Raw genomic sequence first — 14,312 nt, forward strand, 5'->3', positions numbered from 1 at the left:
GTCTGGTTTGGTAACCCATATAATTGGGTATAGGTAGTGGTCGTGGAAGCGGCCTTTGAGGTGTGCTTCTAAAGATGTTCTGTTGAAGCTTGGCCGAAGCGTGATGGATACGGTAAGTCTGGTTTTCTAACTTCAAGCACAGGTGCAAAGCAGATGGCAAGTCGGTGGGTTCTTTTATGCCCAGCAAACGTGGGAGGTCGCCCCGGAGACCCCGGATAAAGGTATCTAAGGCTTTATCCCTGTACAACTTGGTCATAAGCAATTCTGATTCCCTGCCCAATTCCGTGCAACTTATTTTATTGAGTATTAAAGACAAATGTCTGTAAACGACTTGATGGAATTCTTCAACTGTCTGATTGGGCTTTTGGAATATTGTTGTCATTTGATATTCCAAAGTGGCAAGATCTCGTTTGTCTGCATAATGTAGTGTTAAACACTTTGAGATTGCTGCCCAGTTCAACGGGGCATTATAAGAATCAAGGGCAATGTCAGCGTTGCCTTTTATCTTATTTCGAATTGTGTGCAAAATACCAAAATACTTTGCTGTACCTATGGTGTGAGCATAAGTTTCTAGTATTCTATCTACACTCTTTTTCCAGGAACCGAATTCAGCTGGGTCACCGGAAAAATCATGCAAAGATTTTACAATATCGGGGACTTTGTCTAAATCTTGTAAATTATGTAGGTGTTCTGGGTTAATACCCTGGCTCTCTACATTTGCGAAATCGAAGCTGGAATTTTGACTTTGCTGCAAGAGAGTTGGGAGTTGTTCAGCCAGAATCTGGCGAATGATTTCGGCTAGTTGTTCGTGCTGTGCCATTATGTTTCTATTTTGTTGGTGTGTTTCTTGTCTTGCGACTTGTCTGTGTTGTTGTATTAAATTATGTGTGTTAGGTTCTATTCGGTTTACTGCCTCAGATTCTGTTTCTAAGTTGAGCACTGGTGGTCTAATTAAATTGTTGAAATTTGCCATAAAGGCAGTTACACGTAATTAAGTATGGTTATAGCAATGGGATCAATTATTTAAGTGTATAAAATGAATGCGGGAATCAGAATATTTTAGATTGTGTCACTTAAGATATGTTGATAAATCCTTACAATTATTTTGTTAATTTGTGTTTGATTTTACGACTTAATTAGATCTTATTTAATAATCAATAATGTTTAATAGCATAGTTTATAGCACGTTAAAATTGAAGCTTGAATTTTGATTTAAATATTTAATAGTAAAATTTAGTCGCGCATTAAATTCTATATTAATTGAAGTTTACTTTAAATTATGAATTGTAAAACTTATTTTAACTTATTTAGTTTTGAATAAATTGTAGTTGCTTTTAATTTCGAATTTTACTTTATTTAGTTTTAGCAAAAGGAACGTGATCGAAGAACTGTGTTTTGTTTAGAGTGAATTTATTTTATTTTAATTTTGAAAACCAGTGTCTGGTTTTGCTCTTCTACCTTGGAGGGTCCCTTGGGATTCGCAAGATTGAGCTTGTTATACTGCTTTATTTATTTGTAGTGCAGTGATTTTTTTTATTTGATCGCTTTACGTTTATTTATTTGTTCACAAACTTTCGTCAATTTCTTTAATCACTTTCACTTTGTTTTACTTTTGAATTATTCGTGCCTTAGTTTTCTTAATTTCTTATTTCACTTTAGATAATTAGGTTCACTTAACTCTACTTACATTGCTAACTTGATACGGCTACTCCTTCTGGTGATCCGGATGTTGTCCTTTTTACTTATTTACTCGGGATCCTGCGATGCACACACGTAGAGGGTGTTCTGCGGTCGGACCTTGACAGAACGCGTAGTCCGCCTATGGGTTGCCTTTAGTAAATCCGCGTACCAAAGAATGCAACAGAGGTTTTGAGACTGATGGAGTCGTACTGATGTACTAATCTGACTTAACAAGATTTCCTACTCATCAGGTCCCTGTTCGGGCGCCAGTTAATTTTTTATTTTGCGAAAGATGACCTTTTATTCCGGATTCAAAATAAGAACTTAACATTGAATTTTAAAGTAAGTCCTGAGCTAGCTGTGGGTGTCTGGCAGCGGCGTCGGCAGAACGTTGGCGTCGACTCTGATGGCGTGATCGGCAGCTAGGCGAAGAATTGGAGTGGTTTGAACTTGGTTGAACTGGATCGAATTGCAATTTCGGCGTTGCGTGGGTTCGTCGCGGCGGATGCTTACAATATTGTTGTTTTAGGATTTTGAACTCTTGTTTTCTTAGAATACTTTGTTGCACAATTCTTGCAAGCAAAGTACTAGTAATTTATTGTATCGGTCGAGGGGAGTAACAAGAGTTTCTGTTGTTAACTTATATAGGGAAAGATCACACAAATTGGGATGACAACTTAGACACTATTAGTGGATCTTTAAGAGCGTCGTTACATAGAAGCACAGGTTCGTCACCTTACTTTCTGACATTTGGACAAAATATGATCCTTAACGGCAAGGACTATAGTCTCCTGCGTACTCTAAATATGTTAGCGGACGATACTCCGTTATCTAAACCGGAGGCTTTAGAACTGCAGAGACGGCAAGCTAAACTGAACCTAAACCGATCCCATGAAGAAAATGCGAATAGATACAACCAACACAACCTACTCGGCAGATAGAATTTAAAAACGGCGATTTCGTTTACGCTAGAAACTTTACACAAAGTAATGCCGTAAAGAAATTCAGTAGTAAATTGGCACCCGTATTCATCCCAGCTAAAGTTTATAAGAAACGTAGCTCCTACTACTACGAATTAGAGGATGACAGAGGAAAGAAATTAGGAGTATTCCAAGAAGTATATACAAGCTAGAAAACAAGGAGTTTCTTCAGATAAGGCCTCCTTGAAATATTCTCGTTACCCTTATCTGCGGGTGTAGTGACCAACTTAAACTTTACACTGCAATAACTCTTCAAGATACCCTCGCCCTAAATTATAGCAGCTTTTGTATAACCCAAAAAGTGAGAGAATTGTCTTAGACCAATCAGGACAGAATATGATCGTACGATTGTACAGTTAGGGAAAGGAAAGCTATAGCAGTGACCACCGGCATGCAGCTTCCCAGAGCTTAATTCATTACCAGACAAAACCTCTTGGCGAACGCTCACAATTTTTTCGACTCCAAGGCGGAAGGAGGGCCAAGGCCTATATAAGGGCATTTGTTTGCTCTACAGCCAACGTTACAATCAACGTTACGCAGTGAGGATCACCTCATATGACCAGCAGAGGTCTAACTTTGTGATTCCGTCTTATCGCAGCGCAGTGTAGCAGCCAGCGGTCTCCTAAGGCCTTATCGCTGCAGTGCTCCAGTTACATTTCGGTGTTTTGTTTTGATTTTCTTTTGTATTGCAATTAATAATGAATTAAATACTCGCAGATTGACGGAACTTTTGGCATTTGAATAGGAATTTAAATTAGAACCTTTAAAGTTTGACCTACAGCTCGACAATGAACTTGGTCGTGAGTACTACAATTTACATTGTCCAAGGGACAATGGAAATATTTTAAGTAGCATTGTCATGGTAGGGAGGGTAAAGACTTAGGGAATTATTAACATCCAAAATTCCCAATACATATCAGAATCTGTAGCTTATCTTCACACGTGTCGGCGTGTATCCGTAGTATCAATATAAAGCCATTTCTTTTATTAATCGATAGTCCAGTTTTAAATATTTTTTTTGAATAAGACGCACTTATTAAATGTAGTAGCGTTTCGGCGAGCTAGACCCGAGCATAGCAAGAGTGCGCATCCCTAGCGAAGGAAGTACAAGGTCCTCTTTATTAGAGAGAGGTGAAAATAACGGTACTTATTCTCTACTTAGTAACCTACCCGCACAATAAAATATTACTGATCTAATCATTTTAACAACTGAGAAAATAAGAAAAGAAAATCGACCATGCATAGTGTGCTAAATTAATGTCCACCACTGTATATTCTTGATCAGGATCAACAGCTGAACTAACCATGTCCGTCCGTCCGACCGTCCGTCTGTCCGCATGAACGCCTCGATCTAAGGAACTATAAAAGCAAGAATGTTGACATTAAGCATGCAGTTTCTAGAGACAGAGACCCAGAATCAAATGTTAATACGCCTACTTTAACATTTATAAAATTTTTTGATATATTTTATAGTCTTTAAAATTAAATTTAAGTTTCTACTCAAAAACGCCCAAAACTGTCCTGCCAGATAGAGAGTTATTAATCCATTCAATATAAGGATTAAGTTTTAATGATCTTTATTTATGATCTCGGTCTTTACATATTGAGGGATTACCAGCTGGTAGCTCGCGGCTGTGCTGCTCACAAACACGCGCAAGCTTGAAATTGCTGCCAATGCTGTAACGCCGAATGCCATCGCGAAGAAGTGCATCTGAGACTCGCACACGCAGCAGCCTGATCGCCCGTTGGAGCATTCAGCCGGCAGCGGCATCTTCATGGTTCGATGCAGCTAGCCCTACACGGCAGTTTAAATTTAGTCCTGTTATGGTTCTAATGAACTTGAATTAAAAACAAATTATAATAAAAGATATTCTTTAACGAAATAATGAGTCCTCTTTTAATTTGCGCCCAATCGGGAAAGAACCCAATAAGAACGTATTTTGTGGCTTAAACAAGCAACAAAAAAAAAAAAAACGCAGTAAAAATAACAAAGCAATAAATTAAGTGTCCCAACGAAAGCTATAAGATACACACGCACACATCAAAATCAATTGACTAAAACACCACAAAACTGAAGAATAATAAAAACAAGACAGTTACATAAATATCGACAAATACGAGCGGCCGGCTGATTTCAACGGAATTTTATCTGGGAAAAAACACCGCAGCGGCCACCACACTATTTGATTGAAATTTTCATTTATTAACAATTCATATAAAGTTTATACTTCAGGCTGCCTACTGCGAGATTTCATTGTTGACGAGAAACTTAGTTACTGTTGCAATAAAGAGTTAAAGAACTCTTATAAGTTAAAATTAAAATTTATTTAGTGACGGTCTGATTTTTGTGTATATGTTGCGCCCATTACAATACCACACTCAAGCAGAAAATAGTAGTGACGACGAACTGATAACATCTTACTTAGAGCACAAAAAAAACTGAATGCAGAACAAGTTGCCCAGATATAGGCAAAGGTTCGGGCAGCCCATGACCAACAAGCCCTTTTATTTGAGGAAAAGATCGCCTCTTCTGCACCACAGATAAAAATTTCCGAGCCATAAAACGACAATTCAAGACACTATCAGGCAGAAGCTATAATTAGAAATATAATAAGGGGATAAGCAGATGCCGTGCTGGGGTCATTCAACACAGTGCTGTATTTTCAAAGCCATTATTGCAAGGCTAAATTTTACACATTTACACACCAGAAATGTAATCCAAAAGCAACCAAGCACGCTTCAGCAGGGCAACTTGCCACTGCTACAACATTTCGTCGAGGCTGAAAAAAAGTTGATAATAATCTTCTCCAAGACCAAGGAAGACCAAAAAAAGGACATTGTGTGGGTCCTGAAAATCCTCAGAGACGCAGGTATACGAGTGTCTCAGGAAAAATCCAAGTTTTCGACCCCTAACAGATATCTTGATGAGCAAAAATGGCCAATACTTCAAAAAAGTCACCAGAGCAAAACGAAGCCTTTGATAGGCTTAAAAATATACTGGCCTCCGAAGATGTAATGTTGTCCTACCCAAAATACAAACAGCTTTTTGACCTAACAACTGATGCGTGTGCCTACGGACATGGAGCAGTACTGCCGCAAGGTGGCCGCCCGATAACAATAATCTCGCGAACACTGAAGGGTACCGAGGAGAACTTTTCCACAAATGAGCGTGAGCCTCAGAAGGTGTTAAGAATCCACCAACCATTAACCTTCTTGATATCGGACAAAAACAAAAAAAGAATGCAAAAATAGAGCGATGGATAGCTCTCATCGATGAGCACAACGCAAACATAATTTATAAACCTTGAAAAGACAATTTGGTAGCGGACGCTCTGTCTCACCAAAATGTCAACGCATTAGAGGATTTAACAGACTCGGATGCTGCCACTATCCAGTGATGAACCTCTAGCATATACCATTGAAGCCACAGACAAACCGGTTAATTCCTTTCAGAACCAGACTATTCTGGAAGAAGGAACTACTCCCCAACAAAAAACGTATATTTTGTTTAAGACAAAAACTCGTCACATAATTAATTTTTCCGCTCGCAGCGCATTATTACATGCCATTAATAATGGAGTAAACGCTAACGTGGTCAACGCGCTACAGTGCGACCTATCCATATTGGTTTCATCGAACACGGACTAGTTGAGGAATTCCCTTCTACCACCTTTAGATATTGAAAGAGCTTGTTTACAGATGTGGTGAACCCAACGGAACAAAGGGAAATTACAATAGCTGAACATAATCGCGCACACAGAGCAGCACTAGAAAATGCGAAACAGATACTAAGAAACAATTTTTTTTTTCCGAAAATTGGTTGCTTAGCTTCGGAAATAGCCGCAAACTGTAGAATTTGTATTATGAGTAATGGATCGGACCAAAAAACAGGAAATAGGGAAAAACCCGATACCATCATATGCCCGAGAAATGTTGCATGTACATAGGTGTTTCCACTGCCAGTAAATATATTTAGCATGCATCGAAAAATTTTCCAAGTTCGCAATAGTATAGCCATACGGTTTTGCGCCATCATAGATATAAAAGCTCCCCTTTGGCTGTCTCTAAACATGTTTCCCAAAACATTTACTGCAATTTACTGTGTATTGACATTTCAAACGGTCTACCCTTGCATAGCTCCTCTAATGGACAGGTTGAGCGGTTCTATGGCAGGCTTTGGGATAAAACACATTCTTATAATTTGAAAACACAGAAGGCACTGTCGAAAATATTCTCTAGGCAACCAAAAAGGACAACAGATCAATTTATTCGGTGACATATGAGAAAAACCCATAGACGTAATTCACGCAGCCTCCAAGGACAGCCGCATGAAGGAAAACGTATTAAGATAAAAATCGCATCAGCACAGCTAAATATCAAGTGTATTTGAATTGAATGAATTAAAGTATGGTCTAAAAGGTATTTGGTAGGCGATAGAGTTTGGATAAAAAAACAATAAGACATTAGGAAATACACAGAAGCTATTGTCGAAGCAGACCTAGGTACGACGGTTCTTATTAAAGGGTGGTTCATAAAGACAATCCTAAGTAGGTTTTGGTCATTTGAAAAATCATGACAATTATTTTAAACAAATTAAATTTGTTTCAGTTTAACAATAGCAAACATAACCTTGACCGAAGCGACGATGAGATTCAACGACTACTCCCACTCGGAATACATACCTATAGTCGACGGAGACGTAACAATCTGGGATTTGTACTTTTACATGTGACACTCGACGAACTTGACATCCTTCGAAACACACATTGAAGAGACATGGAAACTAATAGATAAACTACCCAAGGACCACATTAAACAATTACTGAAAACTGATATACAACACATAGCCATCCTAATAGCTTCTTTGCCCGTTGACCACCGACAAGCACGTATCATTAATATGATAGGTAGTGCCCTTAACGCAGAAACCCCAAATTTTGATGACTGGGAACAAATAAAATTCAAACAAAGTCAGTTAATAGACTCTCAGAGCAGGCAGACAATAAATTCCAAGCAAGGCTGAATGCCGTTTCAAGGTTCCTCAATGAAACCAGACGCTGAGGTCGAACATTTTTATGCAACAATTTTAGCAAAGAAGTAGATAATTACAAACCTGAAGGACTTAACCATCACTATTACACTGGAAAAATAAATTTAATCAGCCTCTTTATCCTAGAAAGCATCGACAAAAAAGAATTGTTAAATGAACAACTCACCAATACAAATATAACTGAGCTTTTAGAAGTCTCTCATATAACATTTTTCCAAGAATTTTAATTATGGTACTTTCTGATCAAATATCTCAAACATTTGTTAAATCGTAAAAAAATAGATATTCTTCCTGTTCAGCACAATAACCTAATATAAGATCTAGAAGAAGGTAATAAGGTGGCCGACTATTGAACGAAGACCTTCGCTATACGTGACTGCGCTACTACTGTGAGCACTACTTTCTGCAAAAGACTACAAAATACTTCATGCGCACAACTGGTATCTGGAACCGTCGCACAATGCGCCAAACGCCCCGGACACCTGGCACCCGTGGAAGAAATCGGCGAGGGCATTGCAGTAATAAACAGCCATGAATGTAGTGAACAGCACCGAACACAGCCAGATGGTCGAGGGAACTTTCCTCGCGACTTATGACGATCACATCTCACAAAATGGCACCCGTTACGTGAACCACCCAGACTGAAAAAGAAGCCTGCTGTTTCCATGCCTCCCGTTTCTACATGACCTAACCATGAACCCCCGCCACATCGGGGATATAAGATCCGGATTACGATCCGGATCTTTACGATCATATGACAGTTTTACACTCATCCCCTTATTACTACTCCTCAGCGAACTACATGGTTGGATGCAACCTGCCCTAGACGGCAGTTGAAATTTAGTCCTGTTATGGTTCTAACGAACTTGAATTAAAAACAAATTATAATAAAATATATTCTTTTACGAAATAATAAGGAGTCCTCCTTACATTTATACAAAGTTTCGATAATGTCGTCAGATTTCTACCTCAAATTACTTTCAATTTCCTCAAGTAAGCACATGTATACCAGAGCGAGAGAGGTTGTATATGCATGTATATTAATTGTGTTCGAGCTATGGGAATGTGCTGACACTTGCACTTCCCATGATTGGCTCTAAAGCTGATCGAGTCAATTATTAACCCGGACTTATGTTTACATATCTACACTGTAATAGCTTGTACCTATATAATTACAACTTCGCGGTTTGTTGGCTTATAAAAACAATATTTTTATTTATCAAAAATTTAAGCGAACGTCGGAGACAAATTCACGTCTTACACAATTGAAGTATGAATAAAATCTAAATCTAATTTGCGAAGCGAACGCTTAGCAAACCCTTGGCTGAGCTTATTTACTTCTTCATATTGAGCGTACATAGGCTCTCATTTATGTTTACGTTAATTAAGCGCTCTCTTGAGTGGATTGCGCATGGATACAGATCAGCCGTGTTTGAGCTACGTGGAAAGTTTTGACCCTTTAAGCTGTGTAGCAGTTTTCACCCACCCTTCTAGTGGGAATAACGAATAAGACTGCGGATGTTTCTGTTAAATTGTTTACATCGGCCCAATTTGTTATTGTCACCAAGAAGTTGGTCATATTTTGGGTTTAATAACATTGCAACACTACACTATACTAAAATGTATATGTTTGTAAATTGCACTACACTACATCTCCCTCCTTGTTAAGGGTGGTCACACCTAAAAGAAATTAAGAATTATTAACCTATCTTTATGTAATATTTTTTTTTATACCTGGTACTCTTAGAGTTACACTGTCTGTCCGTCCGTATGAACGTCAAGATTTCAGGAACTATAAAATCAAGTAACTTCAGATTAGATATGCAGATTCTACATTTTAGAATTAAAATGTTTTAACCTATATTTATGTTCTATTTGTTTTTTTTTCCTGTACCCGTTACTCGTAGATTAAGAGGGTATAGTATAATCGTAGAACATGTAGAAGAAAGCTTTTCCGACCCTATAAAGTATACATATATTATTGATCAGGATCACTAGCCGATTTGAGCTGGTCATGTCCGTGTATCTGCTCGTCCGTATGAACGTCCCAGCACAAGTTTATTTCCTGATGTGTTGAAGTTTTTTTATATTCCTTTTTGTCTTCCCAATTTCTATCAGTACTAACGTCCACAATACGTCACAAAGTACGTCACAACCACAATTTTGAACAATTTGTAATTTTTGTTCATTTTTTTTATTGTTTTCCCAATTTTGATCGATATTACAGAGAAATGTTGAAATTTCTCGTTCGGCCTTTACTAGCTGAGTAACGGGTATCTGATAGATGGGGAACTCGACCATGGCGTTTTCTCTTGTTATTTCCTACAATCGTAATTTTTTCAATTAATCCTATTTCCGACACTACGTTTGGTCCTAAATAGTTATTATTTACTTATAACATATAATACGGGACCTCATTCTGAACAGTCTTATTCTTACGCGGCATTAAAATCGAATTCAATATTCAAAAGGCTTGCACCGGTATTACTGGCGGCCATACCGGGCAACGAGCTAAAACACTCGTTCGGAATGCTTTTGGACCGTGCAAAAGGGTGTATTATTTTGAAGGGAGACTATTTTGAGTAAAATAAATTGATTTTGCCGATAAAACCATTTGTTCTGCCTTTGCTTTATGTCCTTATTCTAGGTATTTGAACATCCTGTGGACTGCATCTACAGTCAAACCAGAAAACCATTCTGTGGAGAAGCTGTAAGCCTATTCGACTTACAAAAAGTATATTGCTGGAATACAGGCTTACAGTAACCAAGATGTACTAAATGTCCGCTACTAAATCTAGTTCTGAGACTATGAGTCTCACACGTTCTCATGGTATTGAAGCAAATGGTATCCTTCCCGAGGTAAATCATATTAATTAGTATATTTGTCTATTGTATAATGTCGATCACATTCTACAGTACTACAACAATATTAAATTGATTGCTTAGATATCGACACTGGGGTGGAGTAGATAAAATCTTAAGCTGCTAGAAGGCTGCTATGGTTTCCAAGATTTTTTTTATACAATTTAAAAGAAATAAATAATTTAGACAATAAAAAAAAAATTAGACAAAAGAAAAAAAAAAATAGAATGCTATAGTTGAGTTCCCGACTATCAGATACACGTTACTCAGCTAGTAAAAGAGCGAAAGAGAAATATAATAATTTTCTGGAATATCGGTAAAAATTAGGAAAAAATTAAAAAAAAAATCAAAAGTGTGTGCGTGACAGATTTGTACGGTAGAGTGGGCGTGGCAAAACGATTTTTGGCAAATCGATACAAATTTACAAGACTAATACAAAAATGGAAAAAATATCCAAACATTTTACAAAAATTTGGGCCCCACAGTTTTGGGCGGTAGAATGGGCGTGCCAAACGTTGTTTGGCAAATCGATAGAAATAGAAAGAAGACTAATAAAAAAACAAAAAAATATTACATTTTTAAAAAAACGGACATGGCCAGTTCGACTCGGCTATTGATCCTGATCAAGAATATATATACTTTATATGGTCTGAAGTGTTTCCTCCTGCCTGTTACATACACTTCAACGAATCTAGTATACCCTTTTAATCTACGAGTAACGGGTGTAAAAAGGCAGACACAAAAAAATAGAAAATTTTCATAAGTATATGTCAGCAAGTCTGACTTGGAAAATAATTTCAAAATTCATAATCATGTATGTGGTATTTGTGGAAGAACAATTGAGAACGAATCGCAGGAATTTCAGACTCATTGCCGTATTTTACTTTAGAACGTATTTTACTTAATCTGTTTTAAGTCGCGTCTGAGAGCTAAAGCTGTTTGTCCCGTTTGCGGCGCTTACTTGCAAGCACCTTCCTTCAATTTTGCAGAGGAATTAGCTGCAGCGCAGTTGACAGTCCCAAGCGAGCTAACACATCCCCAACACAATTAGAGAACTAAGACCTGATCGAAATAGCCAAATATAGCTAATTGGAAATTGAGATTTTCCGGAAACTCGTTCATGTCCGTACATGATTTTATTTACAGAATTAAGGCACTCACAAGACAGACGTTAAATGGAAATTTAGAGTTACTTGCTCGCTAAGCCAATCATTTTTTCGAGGTTAGTGCTAGCGAATGGTTCTGGCGTTCCCACAATAGCGTACCGGTGGTCACTTGGCCACAATTAAGTTCGGCACTTAGAGATTAATTTTAAGATGGGCGAACTGACTTAAAAATCCGAAGGGATTTTGATAAGTTCTACGACGAAATTCTATTGATAGCTGATAAACTTGTAAAACCATTGCCGGAATCAGCAATGGAAGAGCTCCGAGCCAACTTGTTGCCAGAGATGATTTGAGATTTTACATTTCTCATTACTATTGCTCATTTACGGCGTTCCCTAGCGTGAACAATAACACTAGGGAACGCTGTCTCTAATCAATGGAAAACATAAGCTACAAGCGCGTCAACGTCAAGAGATTTCTGTCGCGATGACTTCATCTCCTGAAACAGATGCGGAGGAGGAATTCGATCTGCACCACGAACTCGCTGCGGTATCACTGGTGTGGTGAAGACAGATATCAAGACTGTGTTGGAGACCGAAAAACCTTAAACGTACAAGCCATCTCTGCCTATTTTAAATTTATCAACGAATTCCAACTTTACTCGTTTTAAAAAGCGTCTCGTAAACTTTCAACAATGTAGGTTGGAAAAACAAGCTCTGGATGCTTCCATCGTGAATAATAGTGAAGACTGGCGGCCTTACGCAGAATTTTTGTTATTAGGAAAATTGGCATGGATACGGGTGCTTCGATCAGCTGCATCGGGGGCATTTTAGCTGCGGAGTTGATAAAATCGCAGGCCCGTTATAAAACCGTAAGGGCAGACGTCTGCACTGCAAATGGTAACCGACAAACCATTGTTGGCAGAATAAAAACGCAAATATGCTTCAGAGGAGAATAGGATTCTTTAAATCTTTTTATGGATTTTTGGACCAGTTTCAACCTCTTGCTTGAATTTCTTTCAAACCGAAATCTTAGCCATACTGATTCCAGCATTACTGCGAAGAATGCGAGTCAAGTAACTTTTTCAGCCTTACAACAATCGAAACTCACATCTGAGGTCAAATTATTCCCTTCATTTACGAAAGGAAATTTACGTAAAACATTTATCTTATTTGGAACATGAAATCCATGTTGGCAGTGCCAAGCCCATAAAACAGAGACATTACGCTGTATCTCCTGCCGAAGAGCAGCTTATGTTTGTTGAGTTGGACCGAGTGTTGTCACTTGGGGGAATAGAAGAGTCTAATAGTCTGTGGTCCTAGCCCGTATGACTAGTTCGTAAGCCGGGTAAAGGCGTACCCTATGGCTGTGAATTATGGTATACTTAGCCGACTTCCTCGTGCTGAATTTTTATCTAGCATTGATTTAAAGGATGCCTATTGGCAGATTCCTCTCGAAGCAAGTGCTAGGGACAAAACATTTTTCACCGTACCCGGTAGGCCACTCTACAGATACACCGTCGTGCCTTTCGGAATTTCCAACGTCCCGCTATGTGTAGGCTTATGGATAAAGTAATCCCACACACACTTCGACATGAAATCTTTGTTTACCTCGATGATTTATTGGTTGTGCCCCAATCCTTCGAAAAGCACATGGTAGTGCTGTCAGAACTAGCCGCTAGGTTACAAGAAGCTGGCTTAACCATTAAAGTCGCACTTCTTTAGAAAGGAAATAAAGTACCTTGGCCACGTTATCAAAAACGGCACGATCCAAACTGATCCCGAAAAAGTAGTAGCTATTCGAGAGTTTCCGACTTCCAGATCAGTTAAGCAAGTTCGGAGATTTTTAGGCCTTACAGGATAGTATCATAAGTTTATATAATTATGACAGCATAGCCTCTTCTATAAAAGATACCTTAAAACAAAATCGCATGTTTGAGTGGACCGAAAGTGCACAAGAAGCGTTTGAGTCGCTTAAAGCAAAGATGTGCGATGCGCCGGTATTCCATAGGACATTTGAGATTCATTGTGGTGCTAGTCACACTGGCATGGTATTGATGCAGCACGACAGCAGTGGCAATGAGGTTCCTATTGCCTTGATGTAGCGAAAACTAAATCGTTGCCAGCTTAACTATTCGGTAACTGAAAAAGAGTTTTTGGCGGCAGTGACATGTGCTAAAAAGTTTAGATCTTATGTTGAGGGCCAAAAATTACCGATCACCGATCACCGATTAATCACCGATCACGCCTCTTTAAAGTGGATGATGTCGCAAACCGACTTGAGCTCGAGGTTAGCCAGGTGGGCGTTAAAGCTTCAAGGTTATTCGTTCAAAAATTTCCATAGAAAAGGATCCCAGAACATTGTTCCGGATGCCCTATCACGAGTACTCACGGAAGACTTATCAAGTTAGTTGATATGAAATCTGAACACTTTCATTCGACAGAGAATCAAGCTATTAAAGCTAGAATCTTAGAAAATTCCGCAAAGTTACCCTACTTGATAGTAATAGACACCTTTGTTTATCGTCGTGCTGAACATGCTTCGGGAGAACAGGTGGCTGAAGATTTATGTTGGAAACTTTGGATTCCCAGTGGGTTAATCCCTGAATTGGTTAGACTGAATCACAAACATCCT

The sequence above is a fragment of the Drosophila erecta genome, unplaced genomic scaffold (genome assembly GCF_003286155.1).
Source record: "Drosophila erecta strain 14021-0224.00,06,07 unplaced genomic scaffold, DereRS2 tig00000246-arrow-arrow-pilon, whole genome shotgun sequence".
NCBI classification, from domain to species: domain Eukaryota; kingdom Metazoa; phylum Arthropoda; class Insecta; order Diptera; family Drosophilidae; genus Drosophila; species Drosophila erecta.